Source organism: Labeo rohita, chromosome 2 (genome assembly GCF_022985175.1).
Source record: "Labeo rohita strain BAU-BD-2019 chromosome 2, IGBB_LRoh.1.0, whole genome shotgun sequence".
Lineage (NCBI taxonomy): Eukaryota > Metazoa > Chordata > Actinopteri > Cypriniformes > Cyprinidae > Labeo > Labeo rohita.
In genome coordinates this window covers 18,073,527-18,092,117 of record NC_066870.1, presented here as the reverse complement: position 1 = coordinate 18,092,117, position 18,591 = coordinate 18,073,527, and the positions used below count along the sequence as shown (strand labels likewise).

Below are 18,591 nucleotides of genomic sequence, written 5' to 3'. Positions count from 1 at the left end.
TATAACTTTTATTAGAAACCAGGGGTGAGCGATATGACCAATATGTTATATCATGATACAAGTCATTTTAAAATGAAAAAAACAAAACAAAACAAAAAAAACTTAAGCACACTTAAGTAAACAGTCAGCGATTAAAAAAAGAATAAGACTCACAAGCAAGAGGACATAAAAATAGAGTAGCACAAATAAATAAGAAATGCTACATACATTGTATAACGTAACCAAATGTATAAAAACACTTCACATTCTTCACTGTGTAAATTAAATATATATTTCTTATTATTACAGTTACAAAGGTTATTTAGTCAAAGCAGTGAGAGATTTTCTCTCTTTTGTTGTTTGATTAGCATGAATGACAGACAGCAGGAATATTAGACTGCTGTCACTTTAAGAGCTGCCTGGATCCAACAAACTGTTACACGTGTGTTTTCTTTCTCAGCTTTTTGCTTTCACTTAAACTTAATTTACTGTATTTACAAGGCATTTTGTCACATACAAGAGTGTGTATTTAATCGTTCATTTAGCGAAATAAGTTCTCTTTCGCTGCTAATTGCGCTTCAACAGTTTAAAATAACTTATTTTTAAACTGCAATGCTTAAAAACACATGCAAACAATAAGTTTTCATGACCACGTAGCACAGCAAAGTCACTTGAGTGTGTAACCGCGCTAGAGGCGATAGTCGAAGATCTCTATCGGTCAACAAATTTCTATCGGTTAATTGTGTCTACCAGTATATCGCCCACCCCTATCAGAAAGAAAGAAAAGAAAAAAACAAGCACACCTGTAGCTTAAACACACACACACAAACACACATTGTACACTGCAATCACAATTAAAAAGAAATAAAGAAAAAAAAATGGCAATAAGATCATTTTTACCCTAGTTAGGTCTTCACACTGACTCATCAAACAAAAAACAACCCCCACCATAAAATACAGATATCTTCAGGCTGCAAATGCGTATTGTATTCCCTAACGACTTTACGTTTGAATAAGTAAGAGGGAAGTCTGGGGAGAGTGTTAGATCTCCTGTGACTTCCATCACCTAAAGCTGCCTTATAGGCAAATAGAGGAATATATTACTTACTCTGAACTCATGATGACCTCATCCTCAAGAACACTGAACACAACACTTGTTTTGATGCAATCTTGGAAACATTTGAATCACTTGAATAAAAACCAGACACTAAAACAGTGAGGAAGAGCCGTCAGCTCTCATGTGAAATAGCTCCTGGCCATCTCTACACAGACACTGCTGTTTTTGATGTGGACTGACAGGGAGGCGTGCATGAATGTGCTGTGAGAGTGAAAGATTGGATGCTTGGGTGTTCTGAGGGGGAGAGCGGCTGTTTGAACCTGGTGGGGGGCTGCGAGCGAGCAGCACGGCGCTGAAGAGGAGTCCCCACGCAAAGTTAAAACCTGTGTGACTGGAATAACATTACCGCCAACGGCTCTGACACGCGTCCCTGTGACTTTCACCGCTACTTAGGGCACACGAATTAGCACGCATGCTGACGACTCCATGCGGCGAAGCCAAAGCGGATGAATTTGAAGAAGAAAGATAAAAACACGCCATTCATTTGGTCTCGAAGTGCTGAAACAAAAGAATAGGGCTTCAAAAAATAGAAATGGACCAAGGGGGTCCCAGGGTTGCGCTGCGTACATATGGGAGCTTAGATAAGAAGAGAAAACGAGGGCAGGCTTATCTTTTATTTACCAGTAAATCCAGGTGATGCTAGGTGAATAGCAAACAAACAAGCAAACAAACAAACACCTTCTATGTGTGAAGGCAAACTTTCAGCCTTGAGGCCTCTCATTGCTCAATCGATCTGAAAACAGCTGCTCCTCCAAACAATACCTATGCCCGGTAGGACTTTACCCTTCTCTCGTCTAAATGGATCCACAAGCTGACAGCATCTGAGCAGCGCGAGCAGTTTGATTTGTTCTCTCCATCTTGGAAGTTTAGCGGGAAATGTCTGTTTCCATTTCCACTTTTCCCACACCTTGCGAGCAATTTTCACAATCTGTCTTAACGCTGGAGGGAAATAAATGGGAGCTGTTTTTTTTACCTGGCATCTCATAAATGCCCCAAATGCTGTAGAGTAACATTTCATTAATAACTAATACGGCAACATACGGGTTTTGCAGAGTAATACAAACAGTAGTTTGGTCGTCAAATTATTGTGCAGGTGTGGAGACGGACTTGCTGAATCTATCTGTCACTCTCACACAGCAACGGCACCTGATCCATAAACAAACCATAATTGAGCAGAGAAATTGGAAATTACTGTCTATCTTCCTGAAACAGACAGCTAAATTCTAGTAAAACCCAATGATTTCTGCTCCGATATGTGATGAGTTTGTGCAGCAGGCCTACCTAATTTTGAAATTATGGTCTGTTTTATACCTTCTGCATTTCATTTTCACATTATGAAAAACGTGACTGATGATTCAGGTACACCCCTAAATAGCAGGGATGTGCAAAACGACATATTTTCATAAATTACTAATCCGTGTTTTGACAGAATGACTAATTGACTCATTTACTCACCTATGTTGTTCCAACCTGCAGGACTTTCTTTTGTGAAAAAGAAAAAAAGAAACGCTTTCGGTTACTTCCATTGTATAGACAAAACCCTGAAACATTTCTCAAAATATCTTCTTTTATGTTTCACAGTAAATTAGGACAGCTTTTTAATTTTTGGCTGAATTAATGCAAAGAAATTACGTTTTTTGAGGAAAAAATTTCAGGAATTTTCTCCACATAACGGAATTCAATGGGAGCCAGTGGGTTGAAGGTCCAAAATGCAGTTTCAATGCGGCTTCAAAAGGCTCTACATGATCCCAGCCGAGGAATAAGGATCTTATCTAGCGAAACAATCTGTCATTTTCTGAAAAAACAAAAATGTGTATACTTTTTAACCACAAATGCTCATCTTAATCATGTTGGTAATGTCACCTGCAGTCAGTTCTTTGTACTTCGGTTAAAAAAGGTTGGGTAGGGCGAAAAACTCAAGTTTTCTCCTCCAACTTCCTTTTTTTGGAAAGGGCATTTGACTTTCTTTGCACATTCGCTTTGTAAACACTGGGTCGGTACTTTCACCTACAGTATGTCACACGTGCGTGAATATGTACTGCGTGAGGCCGAGCTAGTGCGAGATGAGCATTTGTGTTTAAAAAGTATATAAATTAGTACTTTTTTTGGAAAACGACCAATCGTTTCATTAGATAAGTATCTTTATTCCTCGGCTGGGATCATGTAGAGCCCTTTGAAGCCGCACTGAAACTACCTTCAACCCGTTGACCATCACTGAAGTCCACTATATGGAGAAAAATCCTGGAATGTTTTCCTCAAAAACCTCAATTTCTTTCTGACTGAAAAAAGAAAGACATGAACATCTTGAATGACATAGGGGTGAGTAAATTTTCATTTTGATAGTGAACTTCTTCTTTAAGAAGACCCTGTATTATCTGATTTTGGGTCATTTTTCCACCATGTGGGTTTCTTACGGCACTGAAATTGACACTGGTTAATTATCCTGAGCTGTGACATGGAAAGGCAGAAGATAAGAAAAATCCCACAGGAAAAAGTCAATTTCACACGTTTAAGTGACCTGGTAAAATATCTACCATTTTATCAGAATTGAAGGCTAATTTCGAAAGGCTATTAATGGTGAAAGGTGTTTTAAAGAACTGGATAGTCTATGAAAACTAGCAGCATGGGCTAACAGGGGCATGTTAACCACCCAAATCTCAAGCCCTAGGGTCTTGCTTTCAGAAACAGCCTGAGGGAGCATAACAGAATGAAACAGAACTCGGGTGTCAAGACGTGTTTCTAAAAGCAAAACTATTTTTAACTTGACATGCCACATCAAAAACACAACATTTGCGGTGCAAAACATGACGCAACAGCCTAAAATGTCTATCTGCATGTGTACACAGACTAACATTTAAGATACTGCACAGTCCATGGTAAATGGTACTGCAAATGTCAGATATTCAACAAATAATTAGGCTAAATATCCATAACCTTTAATTCCACAAAAATATCAGCGTCAACACAAAAACGGCGACCTTGGGATTCTTCTAAATAATGGAACTTTGTTCACACCAAGTGATCTGAAGCCTGATAGTAATTGTCTTGACATTTATAGGTGGACTTGTTAACAGAAGTGGTGTTTTGATGCAGTGCTTTAATAGAGATGAAGCTAAAGACTGATTTCCTGAGGCAAGATTTTTGCAATGCTAAAATCATGCTCTGAGAAAAAAAAAAAAAAAAAATCAAATCTAGACGTTGTCGACTTTACTAATTCAATAATTGGTTTGTGGGCGACTAGTCAACCATCCTGACTCATCCCTGCTCTGTAATCATCTTTCTGTATTTTTTTTTCCATCTTCTTTTGGCACGTTGTGCCAAAGTGCTTTAACGTCGTAAAAAAATGCTTATCTTGATATAAAATTCTGCCTCACAATGTTTTGGGGAAAGAAATATGATGGCAGAGAAAAATGTGAGGGAAAGATACATCAATACTGCTTCTCCTCTATTAAGAGTGACAGTAAGTTAATTAAGAAAGACCACTGTGGAACCGGTAAAGACTTGCCAACGTGAATAATTTTGAAATACCTACACAGGCTTGCAAAAAACAAATGTCTAATTACAGAATAAAAATGAGGCTTTTTTTGGGTCTCTGACTGACGTCTAAAGAGGATCATGTTGGGATAAAGAAGTGATTTATGCAATATATCATTATACATATAAATTGTTGGGATATTATGACTTGAGGAGTGATTTACGCTCATGTATCTACACTTTTTATGCAAATGAGTCTAGAAAAAAGGATTTAGCATAATTAAAAGGGGTGAGCAGCTTATATATGTGATGTCAAGAGTAGCTATCATGCTTCATAAAGTGTTCATGTGGTTTGAAAGCGATGCTTAAATACTTGCTCAGTCTGCCATACTGAGTGACATCCCCTCTGTGTTTAGTTAGCCACATCATTAGGCATGAGCGCGTCTTTGCAAATGTGACATCCCAAGTCTCAAAATGCACCCGAGGCTCACTTCAGCATCAGATAAGTAAAGAGATGGCAGCTCTTCATAATCTCTGCATTATCATCAAAGTGCTCCATGTTTTGTTTTACATTTCTGATCTGCTATGATAATTAAAAACATAAAAGAAAAACTTCTAATGCATGGGGGTCCACTACAAAAAATAATTTTTAACCCATAATATTATGATGTAATATCAAAAGTCAGCATGGCCAATGACCTTTGACCCATAATGTCCCGTATGTCTTTCGATTATACATACTTCCCTACAATATGAATACAATAAGAATGTTCAAATTCACAGTATTCATAAAACAGTAGGCAAAAGTACCTGGGATTATCTGGTACTTTAAGCGAGAATTTTTGAATGGCAGTGACACTGTACATCACATGACAGTATGATTCATACTATATGCAATTTACTTTTTTAACAGTTGCAAAGTAAATACATATTCAAAAGATTTACCTCGATTAAAGTAGTGTAGAGATGAAGAAGTGAACGGCAGTAGAACAGTAATTATCAGTACAATATCCACCTTTGTTTATACCAGTGTTAGGGTAACACTGTAATGCGAGTTATGTAATCAGATTACTTTTTCAATTAACTAGTAAAGTAATGCATTACTTTTACATTTCCAATGAAATATCATTACTTATCTTTTTCAAATAAGTAATGCAAGATACTTTGTTTTTCCACTGAGAGAAATTGGGAGTAAGTGCAGAAGTACACGCACTTGCTTCAGCCTGAGGCTTATTAATTTCATTTTACAGGCTCCCAGAAATACTTTTGTTTTTGGTTATTAAAAACCAAATAAGCAACAGGGCTCTATGCTTACTTTTCTTTTTAGGAGCACTTGTACTCCTAACTTACAAATTTTAGGAGCACCTTCTAATCAATAACCTAAAAATCTGATAAAAAATTAGCCTTCCCATTACGAGGTGATATTTGACTCCTTACAGCGATTTACAGGGGAATTTATGTCAATGTTTATGTCAAATTTTTAAAAAAAATATACACTGACCAAAATTATAAATGCAGCACTTTTTTTGGCCCCATTTTCATGAGCTGAACTCAAAGATCTAAGACTTTTTCTATGGGATCTTATACTTATCTTTTTAAAAGACCTATTTCTCTCAAGTATTGTTCACAAATCTGTTTAAATCTGTGTTAGTGAGCACCCCTCCTTTGCCAAGATAATCCATCCACCTTACAGGTGTGGCATATCAAGATGCTGATCAGACAGTATGATTACTGTACAGGTGTGCCTTAGGCTGGCCACAATAAAAGGCCACTCTAATACCGTGAATTGAATGTTCATTTCTCTACCATAAGCCGTCTCCAAAGGCGTTTCAGAGAATTTGGCAGTACATCCAACCAGCCTCACAACCACAGACCACGTGTAACCACACCAGCCCAGGACCTCCACATCCAGCATCTTCACCTACAAAATCGTCGGAGACCAGCCACCTGGACAGCTGCTGCAACAACTGGTTTGCATCAAAGAATTTCTGCACATACTGTCAGAAACCGTCTCAGGGAAGCTCATCTGCATGCGTGTCGTCCTCATCGGGGTCTCAACCTGACTGCAGTTGGTCATCGTAACCGACTTAAGTGGGCAAATGTTCACATTCGATGGTGTCTGGCACTTTGGAGAGGTGTTCTCTTTACGGATGAATCCCGTTTTCACTGTACAGGGCAGATGGCAGACAGCGTGTATGGCATTGTGTGGGTGAGTGGTTTGCTGAGGTCAATGTTGTGGATCGAGTGGTCCATGGTGGCGGTGGGATTATGGTATGGGTAGGCGTATATTATGGACAACAAACACAGGTGCATTTTATTGATGGCATTTTGAATGCACAGAGATACCGTGACGAGATCCTGAGGCCCATTGTTGTGCCATTCATCCACGACCATCACCTCATGTTGCAGCATGATAATGCACAGCCCCATGTTGCAAGGATCTGTACACAATTCCTGAAAGCTGAAAACATCCCAGTTCTTGCATGGCCAGCATACTCACCGGACATGTCACCCATTGATGTTTGGGATGCTCTGGATCGGCTTATACGACAGCGTGATCCAGTTCCTGCCAATATCCAGCAACTTCACACAGCCATTGAAGAGGAGTGGACCAATATTCCACAGGCTACAATCAACAACCTGATCAACTCTACGTGAACTAACACAGATTTAGACAGATTTGTGAACAATATTTGAGAGAAACAGGCCTTTTGTGTACATAGAAAAAGTCTTAGATCTTTGAGTTCAGCTCATGAAAAATGTGGGCAAAAACAACTTAAACTTAGAAATAATTTCTCTCTCTCTCTCTCTCTCTATATATATACTGTATATATATATGTAGCGCTGTCAATTAAGTAATCACACATTTTTTCTTATATTAATTGTGATTAATCCCACTTAACATTAAAGTTTTTAAATATACTTTTATATTGCAATAATTTCACATTGAATCTTTCAATATATGTAGAAATAACAGTATATTTTTAATATTTGTTAAATATTTTTTATGACTGAAGGTCAGTATCACTGATACCAATATTTACTGATGTCTCTAAATTGTTAAGTTATTGATTTCCTCTTTTTTCTTTGTTCTTTGATTAACAGTCATCATAGCAGCTGGGTTATTAGGTTATTTGGCCGGTATTACTTTAAGAGCTGCCGCTGCTGAATGTGACACGGATATGACATGCATGCTCGTAGTTTAATTTGCGCTTTAATATGTATACAGTATAACAGTATAAAGGCTGACCAGACATGTAAATTCGTATTTACTGACATATGTCCTGACAACATCTCATCTGATCACAGTTCACTGTTGTTCTACTGAAGCTCCTCGTCACCTGTACTGTTTCCGCACTCCTTTGAATAGTGAAGTTGGAGTGCGTGTCTGAAAAGTCTCCCATTTGATGTGGTCGTCAAGACGTTCTGCAACTAAAACGCACTTCTTGTCAAGAAAAAAAGAGACAGAAGCAGCAGTTGTGAGTGAGGTGGCCAACCCTAGCCCCTCCTCTGCGTTAACTGCGTTACATATTTTTAACGCTGTTAAACTGAAAAAATTAATGCGCTAATTTTGACAGAACTAATACATATTGTAAAATTCAGTGCTTGCATTTCATAGAAACAGAGCAAAAAAAGGATTGATATATAGATTCTTATATACTTTTTATGGTAAAGAAAGATTCTTTTTTGTAAACTAATAATTTATGCATCATAAGGTTAATTGATTGCTTTAGGGATTAGGCATGATTTGGGGTAATCAGTTGCACAGAGATCAGAATGCTAAAAATGCTATGTCAAAAGCTGTGACTAAACCTGCACTTTAATTTTCTTATCTTAACTGTGCATATGTGGTACTGGAATCAAACCTTTATATGGTATAATGATGAAAGGAAAACTAAAGCCAAGAAAGCCAAAGCTCAGCTCTTTTAGCAGCTGCCAGTGTGAGCATTTTGCCCCAAACTGTGATTGTTTTCCTCTCCAAGGGCGGAAGGTGCTTTTTTCCCTTTCTTGTTACTGCTGCTTGTTACATTTTTTGTGTATATCACTACATCACTGTCCTGTGTGCACTGCTGCGCCCAGTTTGCATCTGAAGTATAATGGCATTTCTGTGTTATTAAATGTTAGCTGCCTAGACTCTGACCTGTTATTAGTCTTGATAACATTTCCAAATCTTGTTTGCCCCGCAGTGACCCTAATATGACACTGCAAAAATGTCCCATTCGTGAGTGAAAGAAGGAAAGCCCATAAATTTATAACTCCATAGGATAGAAAACAGCACTGTAATGAGGCTTTGAAATCAAAATATTTTTTTTTACACTTTATAATAGGAGCGATCACTCACATTAGGCCTGGTGAATAGTGCACTGCGCACTCCCACTGGGCGATAAAGTAATATTTGAAAATGAAAGCCATTTGGGGAAATGTGAGTTTATGAATGAGGTAATTTACCAAATGATCCTGTCCGAATTCACCAGAACAGAATCTTAAACATCTAGCGGCGCACGCCAGAGGAATGAGTCCTCGGTAGAGGTGCGAAAGCTGTCAGACAGCAAAACATTGAGTTTAAACAATTCTTTGGACGTTAGTTTGATGTATTATTCGAGAAATTAGATTACTATCATAAAGCTTCATCTATTACTTTTTCATTAAGTGGGAACGGCTACAAAAGGCTGGCAGAATATGCGTGGCTGCCTGCTTGGGAATTTGATATACTATTTCAGATATTCCAACCCTGAACTTTAAAACTTCTTAGGGATAAATTTTAGGAGCAGCTTTTCACGCAAAGAAAGTTACACTTAATTGCAAAGACAGTCCTTGAGGAGCTGTGATTTAGTGCTGTGCTTAAGGCCGTAATGTTGACAAAGCAGGATTGCGCTCTCAGTAACTCTCAAAGGTCTGGGTCATCTTCACAAGGTTTAGTCACAGGTTCTAAAGTTGTATTTAAAGAAGTATGTTATTCAGCCTCCATGCACCAAACATTAAAATATATATTGCCACCATTTGCCATTGTTTGGACAAACAAGTAGTCCCATTCCAAGCACTCATCACTGGTTGAATCAGAAACAACAATTTTCACACTTTTTTTGAACCACTTATTGATGTGTTTGCAAATTTACTTGGGATAGAAACTTTTTATCCTCTTTAACAACATTTTTAAAAACACATTTTACAATTTCAGGACACTATAATAGGAAAAAAAGTACTTACAAAATAGATTTTACGTTTTTAGTTCTATCTTAATTATGTAATGACGCAAAGTTAAAATTTAATATAACAGAACACTGATAAAAATTAATTGGATGTATAAATATCATAATTAGATACCTCTGGGAAATTTATCTAAATAATTATCTAAAGACAAAATAAAAGTATAATGAAATTCTAATTATGTGTTCCTGCAGCTCATCCAAAAAGTTCCTACTTAATTGCCTTTTGTTAAAGTCAGCCTGATAAGAAAAGGTTAACTTTAACTTTTCTGTTTAATTGTAACAAAATTTGACTGCCATTAGTTTTCGGATGGCCAGGTGAGACCTTTTCACTGAATGTAAGACAGACACAGATTAGATGCCTTCCCACTGGCCTCTGACACCATATGGGTGTTTCCTTCAAGGAGGCAAGTGAGGCAGTGTCTCCTCAAAATATTGGAAGAGAAAAAAAATTCAAAGTATAAAAATAGAACACTGTTACAGCGGGAGTCCGCAGCTCTCTCGCCTCCCCTGAGAACATTGAGTTTTAACAGACCCCCTAAATCGAGTTGTGAGTTTGGTGGGGAATAATTGAGAATGAATGGGAAAAATTCACAATGCCTCCATTGCAGTATAATTGGATATGACTGGTTATGTTCAGCTGTGATTGGTTCATGTGATAAATCTCGCTGCTTGTGCATTACGCATTCACAAATCAGTCTGAATGAACAATATAATACAGCAAGATAATAAAATTTCCCTTACCTGGCCTATCACTTGAAGCAAACATCCATCCCTTCTAATAAGTGATAAAAGAGAGCTGCCTGTTGTGCCATTTAATTGAGCCAACAGCTGTAGCCTATATCCAGCTTAGGCGCGTTCTTCCTTTATTTTTAATTTGTATATGTATACTGTTTGAATGACAGCTTGGTAATTCTGTTGGCGATCAAATATTCAATATCGCTACTCATCATAAGCGCTAAGCGCAGCGGGAGACATTTAAACTAATATAACGTAATTTACCTCTCTATGATGATTGGTCAATATACCAGAAGGGAGGCTAGCCTCCCCTATGAGATTTTTTTTTCTCAACACTCCTTTGCACTGAAAGTAAACACTCGATGGTGATTGGCTAATTGTTTTGCCAACGGAGGCACGAGAGCTCAGCTCTTACTTAGCGGTTGCATCAGCAGATTTGGCACATTTGTGATAGAAAAGCAGCGATTTCCAACTTTAGTAACATTCTATGGTATTAGAGCTGTGAAATTACAAACTAAAAAATACACATTATGAGACATGAACTGACATTAAACCGTCCTCCTCTCATTTTTACCTCAAATATTTTGGGGAAGCTGTGCCTCCCCTGCCTCCCCCGACGAGCCGCCACTGGATAAGACTTAAAATGGCATGAAAACATGATCTGTGGGAGTTTTTAAGTGAGTAATCAGCTTGGTGAGATTTGAAGTAAACTAACGTGTCTGTAAACAATATTTACAGAGCTCTGATGACTGATGTTCTGAAAAATTCAAAAACACTTAAAAGTTAACTATTAAAAAGATCAGCTGAACATAAGTTCACAAATAAAATATATGTGATGCGATCTAGGAAAACCCAACACAGGGTGAAATTTGACCTTTTTTAGGTTTTGATGCCATATGAAAGCCCTTTCTAAATGGATAAAGTTTGAATGTTACAAAAGTTATGGCTATCTTATGTTAGCTAATAGCTATGATATGATTTTCAGGAACTGAATTTTGAGGAAAAACGGGTTTAAAGTTTAACGAGAGCTGTCTGTCAAGTCAGGAGTGCTATACTGCATCATTACACAAACAGACTAACATCCTGTTTTTATCATGGGCATTGTCACACCCCTGGACTATTTTGTATTGGTTTTTCCCTCATGTGCCCATATATGGTTGTTCCTGTTCATGTCCTCCATGTGTCATTATTAGTTAATCACCAACACCTGTCTGTCTATCATTTGCCACCCTTTATAAGTTGTTTGAGTTCTATGCTTTGTGTCCAGTCTCGTCAATGAATACGTGTGTTCCTGTCTTCCTTTTGTGGATTTACCTGTGTGGATTATATTACAGACTTTACATTGCATTTCACTGTCGTGTTGCGCCTTCCTCCTCAAGTGCTGTGACAGATAGTCTCCGAACTTTTGATCGCCCCTTGTATGTTTAGATAGCACGAATAGTGTACCTTGTAGTTTACATTTAGATGAGCGCAACTGTTTGTGCACTGTGCATATAACATACTGTCATCAAACTCCTCCTCTTTAGTAACTTCATCATCCGATCCTTCATCTCTGGTTATGAAATAGCCCATTATAACATTGTTTAGTGCACTGACATCACCAAGATTGAACAGACTGAGACAGCTACAGTGCTTTAGACTGCTTGTTGCACTCCACCTTCTCACAATATTAAAAATAAATAAATAAAAAAATTTGCGTGCCGTAGTTGATATACCTTTAGTAAATTGTTAAGAGAAAGCACCTTCACTGCGCATTCTTAACCTAAAAAAGACAGTCATGTCATTTTGCAGTCATGTCATATTGCAGCAAGCAAACAGCCATTTATTGCAGTTTGCTTGCTGCAATAAATGGCTATTTTTCTGCAGTAAACAAGTGAATTTTGCCGATACATTTTCAGAGATGACAGACCAGATGTTATAGAATAATAATTTAATAAAAACCTAATTTTGACAATAAACTGACATTAGACTTATTTTTCGAATTTCCTGAAAACGTTGCAGCACGGCATTCGATGGGTTTTCCCAGATCGCATCACAAATTGTTTAAATTGTTACTGCCTTGAGTTATCATTTTGGAATAACTGTGAGATGCTTAAAAACACTAACTTGATGAGATTCATATTTGGTTTTAATAAACAGAATATTGATTACATTGTTAATATAAAAATATAGAAAGAAAATTGAAGAAAATTGTTCCTTAGTTACAGTAAACCCACAAATGCTTGGGTGCAATTTGTTCAAACCAGCTTGGTTTGAATCCTAAATTCTCACATTCTTTGGAACAGTGTTCGAAAATCCTTTTAACTGTGATGTAAATAAATGTACAGAGCCGTGTTAAACTTTCGGATCGCTAAGAAGTTCATTAGCATTACTTCCGCGAGGCGTGCGCTGCGTTTTGTTCAATTAGCAAGGAAAGCACTAGGCAGCGAGAGCTGCCATCCACAGTCAGCCTGAAGTGCATTGAAATCCTCTCTCTGTACAGCCTGGCATATGCAGCCCGCTCGGCCCGGCCTCATCTAGACGCTTTATATGCAAAGCTGCTCTCAGAATGTTGACTGATAGCATTTGAAACGTGCAAAGGACATCACAAGTAAAGAGTAATCTTTTCAGGCTTTATGCAGAAATATCTTCACTGAACCACACTATCTGATTTAAAGCCAGGCCCGCGGTAGGCATGCTCCACGGTGGGCTGAAAAGATCCTAATATATGATGCATGACACGTAATGTGTCCCAGGATTTATGACATGATTAATTATCCATTAATAATTGATAAAATTTTAATTAACTTGAGGGTAAATTTATGATTTAAGTAACCCTTTTAAGCCTGACCCATGAAACATGCTACATGTAAGTTGATGGTGTCACTAAGAAACTATGATATAAAAGATATAAACTGACTTTATTATTGCTAATGGCTGAAAAGCCAATTATGATGATGGCCTGTGATAAAATGAGAGGATTTAACAAAATATTGTTCCTTCTGTGGATGTCTTTTACACCAGCTGCTTTTAATTCCTCTATTTTGGAAAGAGCCATAGCACCTCACAGTTGTCATAACTGAATTTCCCTAATCCAAAGACTATTGGTCTGTGCTTTGCAGATAATGATGATTTCATGCTTGGATCAGTCGTCCCTTTTCAAGTTTTGGTTGACATTTACATGGTCTCTGCTCAGAAAGAATAACATTTTGCAATCGATGTCTGAACACGACAGGCCTGGATCCTCCCAGGAGGTCAGGATGCCAAAAAACAGACTCTGTTGGTGGGTGGAAATTTATCAGGCTGAGGCTAGATGAAGGCTTCTGGTTGATGGCTTTTGGAAGAGTATAAAACTCTGGAACAGGACATGTGAATGTGGAGATGATGTAAAATTCAGAAAAAAAGATAGTGGTTTTCTAGGATATAGGTGATTTGATGGATATATTGCTTTGAGGCCGAAGGCAATGAATTCCAGAGAAGGTGTATCATTTGGGACTAAAAGCAGGTAGCGGAAGAGCTATAGTTATCTTTGTAGTAAGTCTTCCGGACTGAACAATGTTCAATGTGGTTTGCAGCCTTTTTTTATGCCAAGAACTCACAGACATGATTATGCGCTTAACAAATACAAAGGCAGCTATTAATTAAAATTTAGAGTTGTCGATTTAACATGTTCATTTGGTGTGATTAATTTGGAAAAAAATAGTTCAGCCAAAAATGAAAATTACCCCATGATTTACTCATCCACAAGCCATCCTAGGTGAACATGTCTTTTTTCAGGCGAATACAATTAGAGTTATATTAAAAAATGTCCTGGCTCTTTCCAGCTTTATAATGGCAGTAAATGGGGGTCAAGATTTTGAAGCCTAATAAAGTGCATGCATCCATCATAAAGAAAAGTAGCTCCGGGGGGTTAATAAAGGCCTTCTGAATCAAATCGATGTGTTTTTGAGAGAAAAATATTCACATTTAATACTATATAAACTGTAATCTCCAATTTCCCCTAACTGTCGTATGCACAATTATGAGAGAGTGGCGTTCCAGCGGATGATGTAGGTGTAGCGTACGCTCCAGTGAGAATATGTTAGTCTCATGAGAAACAAGTTTTGTTCACAGAAAAGGAAACCAATCTCCTCATGGCTTGGATGCACTTTATTGGGCTTCGAAATATCAACACCCATTCACTGCCATTATTAAACTTTTTTTAGGCAAACTGTACTTAATTTGAGTTCTGGGAAATTTGTCCTCCGAGGGGCAGTACTAAATGGAAAAAATTCTATTAAAACAAAACTGAAGAATCTGCAGGACCGTAAGATTTTTTTCTGAAAAATAGTGCTCAGTTTAACTCTTCAGAACAAACAAGGGACTCATGAAGAACTATCACTAAACAAAAAACCATCCAGGTTACCACACACAGTATTAAGAACCAAGTTTTTTTTTTTGTCTTGTGGGCTATATGTAAACTTTTTATGTAAAATCTCTTACTCAGGTCAGTACTAAATTAAAAATAAATGCATTTTGTATGAGCTCTCTTATTTTGTTAAAATTATTAACATTTTCTGCAGTGGGTTTAAAAATTTTGCATGCCACTGTGTACCTAGGATAGATTAAGGGTGAGTAAATTAAGGGTTCATTTTCATTTTTGGTTGAAGTATCATTTAAAGTTATTAACTCATTTTAATGTGTACGTGTTCATCATCTTGTTTTACATTGACTTCCATTGCTGATGAATATGATCCAGGACAACGACTGAGTGTGTGATGTAGCCTGTGTCTCTAAAAATCAAGATATGCCCCATATGGTTTATTAACATCACTTGAGCTAGAATGCTGTTTTTTTGTTGTTGTTGTTTTTTTTCAACAAACATCAGCACAACTGCAAACTGTATTACAGTTTATTACACAAAGATTTAATACTGTTACATGTTAGATGCAATATTGGCTGTATTGGCTGTTTTTGCTCAATTTCAGCAATTAGTAGTTTCAAACAAAGCTGCAGCAGAACTGCTGTGCCCTTTCTGAGCAACACATAGCAGTAATTCATTACTGAATGAATCTTTAGTTTTAAAAGTTTTAAAAGTTGTAAAAATCGACAGAGCCATTTGCACTTGCCTCATTTCTGAACAAATCAGCCGTTTAAATGAATCAGTTGAACAAATTTGTTAACACACCTACTGCTAAAGTTTCATATTGAGAGTATAATTTCTTTTGTTTTGTAAATCATTAATATTTCAAAATTACTTTTTTTTTTAAAACCCACTAAATCCTCATTTAAATCTCATTAATCTCATTTCATTATTTATGCAGTTCTAATTTCACCGTAAATGCATTCATGCCACCTCTAAACAGTCTGTGTAAATATACCTAAATGCCACTTCAGATGCAGCTTCTGTAAACAATGTTATGACCACTTTGTAGACCTAAAAGTTTGTTTGTAATAAATTAGATTTTTCAGCATTTTTTTCTAAAGCTACTTTTAAATTCTGTTTGACAGCCCTTATTAAAAAAATATTTTAATGTATAATGTATATACAACACTATCTATCACTCTCTTGCAGACTCCAGTTTGAAAACCCCAATTAGATACAAAACCCATATCATATGCAATGTCTTGTCCAATTTGTCTAATTAAAAAACTGGTGGTTTGTTTTTCTATTCTAACAAGAGTAAAACCCAAACCAACAAATAACAAAAGGACAAAAGAAGATATTACATGCAAGTTATTTTCCCTGGAACATCTTGTCTGGTTTACAAAAATGTTTTCATCCGCAACCCATTCGAAGTGGTTGGTGGTTTGATAGATTTCCAGTGGAATAAAATATGATGGCTGGCTAATAAAGAGTCGAAGGCTGTGATATTTGTTTGGCATTAAACGTAAAATCTATTTCTAACTGCAAAAGGCCATTTTAAAAGCAATAGTTTTACCTGTCGAGGATTTGCATTATCCTTGTGCAGGGCATCTAAACCCTCATTAAATCATGATGAGACAGTGATCCATTATTAATGGCCGATGTTCCAGTGTTTCATAATGCCTTTTGGTTTTAAAGGTGATGCTGTAAATAAACAGGGGCAGTTGATGTCTGCTCGCTTTAGTCCTTTGTGTCATCTATATGAGGGGAAAACGATGTTATTGGAGATGTCAAGGCAGTGCAGGTCATGTTTTCAGATTCCCTTGAAATGGCAAACGGTAAACGAAAAAAAGATGAAAGTTAACAAGAATTCTGATAGCCAAGCAATGTGCATTTAGGGGGCTGGACAACCTTGCAAAAAGGTGCAGGGAGGCACAAAAGGTAATTCAGCACAACGTCTGCAATCATCAGCAACACACAGCCAACAGTAAGTGAGTCTGACAGAGCTGAATAAACACTTCCACGCGGCTGTCTCTGCGTATCCCCGGTTAACACGGCGAGTGTCTTTGGAGACAAGCTCCGTATTGCACTGTAACTGCAAAAACATTAAAAGCCTAAGGTCGACCCTGCTTCAGGCATATTACATTACTGGGAAAACATTTTTAGGTATCTGAATGAGGGCGGATATTAATGAATCTGTAGGTGAAAAGTCTGCTGCTGTCAGAGAAAAACTGTTCATTTCTCCTTTCTCAACTGGCATTAAAAACAATAAAAGCTTTGACAAGTGATATAAATCCTACAGCTGCTCATAAAAGATGTAGATCTAAAAATGCCGTTGGTGTTGGAAGGAATATTCTGGGTTCAATACAAGTTAAACTCAATCACAAGCACTTGTACTATAATGTTGATTAACAATTAATTGCCTTAAATTAACTTTATCCTTTTAAAACAGCAAAAATCTAGGTTACACTGAAGACTTACAAAGGAAGTGAATGGGGCAAAACCACAAACAGCATTGTCTTTTCGCAGACCATGAATACGTGCTTCCACAGTTATTAACATCGTAAAGCTAGCAATGTTTTTTATGTTTTCATTTAAAAAAAAGGAAGAAATAATAATGTACATCTATAACATTTTGCATTGTACTGTATTACTTTGACATTTAATTATAGAAAACTAATAAACACTGTGTTTCTAATACAACAGCCAAGGAAGTGACAGCAAATTTGACATCTTTCTTGATTGATCAACGTAATCAATCTCTCTGTATTTGTTGCTCTTTTGTAAAATCTGATTTTTTTTTATTTTGCTAATGCAGCAAATGGAAATGCAAAAATTATATTTGATGTAGTTTCCGTTCACTTCCAATGACAATTTTCGTTTCTGAGAACCCCAGAAATTTGAAAAGGGTCCACTGTAGCCACAAGATTTAAATAACGTGTGTGCTAACATGATTTTAGTATGACAAAAACTACTTACTAACCTTTTCTTTTCTTTCCAGATTTGTTCTCTGGTTTTAACTAAGGGCCCTATGATTTCCACGATAAAATCATAAAAATGGAATTTACTGTATAATGCAGAATGTCATGGAATTTGCCCAATTTGGGTTGAATAAATCAAAAATAGGTCAGTACACTTAAATCAAAACACGATATGCACTAGTGTCTGTGAATATTAAGACGCAAAAATACTATTTAAATATGAATTTTGAAGCTCTTAGTGGGTGGGAGTCGGGCGTCGCCATCTTGGAATCGCATCACCGCACATCACTCCTGGATAACCGAAAATGGGCAAAGAGGCGGGACGTGGGTGGAACTGGTTGCTGAAACCACGCCCGCCTAGCGTGGCAGTGGTGACAGCAGCAGCAATCCACCTGTCACTCAAGTGGCCACGCCCTAAATTATGCAGAACTTTAAAACTGCAATTCATCGACTGGCCGCTAGAGACTGGCTGCAAAAGGGAGTCAATCCCATAGACTCCCTATGTTAAAATGCCCAACTTAACACCAGAAAAAATATGTTTACAGCCTGGAACAAAAAGTGGTTTTGGTCTATATAGCTAATTGTGCCCTTCATGTCAACTGGGAGGGGGGTGATTTTTTTTTTTTTTTTTAGAAATCATCCGTTTCAATTATATTAAGCCTTAATCACTTCCGTGTTGTCGGGAGACCGGGAGGTTGCTGCTTGAGGAGAATACGTCATTATCTTTCTCAATAGGCTGTTCATCACGATTTCAAAATAAAAGTTTAAACC

The 18,591-nt window shown here is 37.2% G+C and overlaps 1 protein-coding gene across 1 annotated transcript in view; it reads right to left on the bottom strand.

Annotated features, from left to right (window-relative positions):
- Positions 1–18,591, bottom strand: part of grin3ba (glutamate receptor, ionotropic, N-methyl-D-aspartate 3Ba) — a 65,856-nt gene that overhangs the window by 35,555 nt on the left and 11,710 nt on the right. The window lies entirely within an intron of this gene.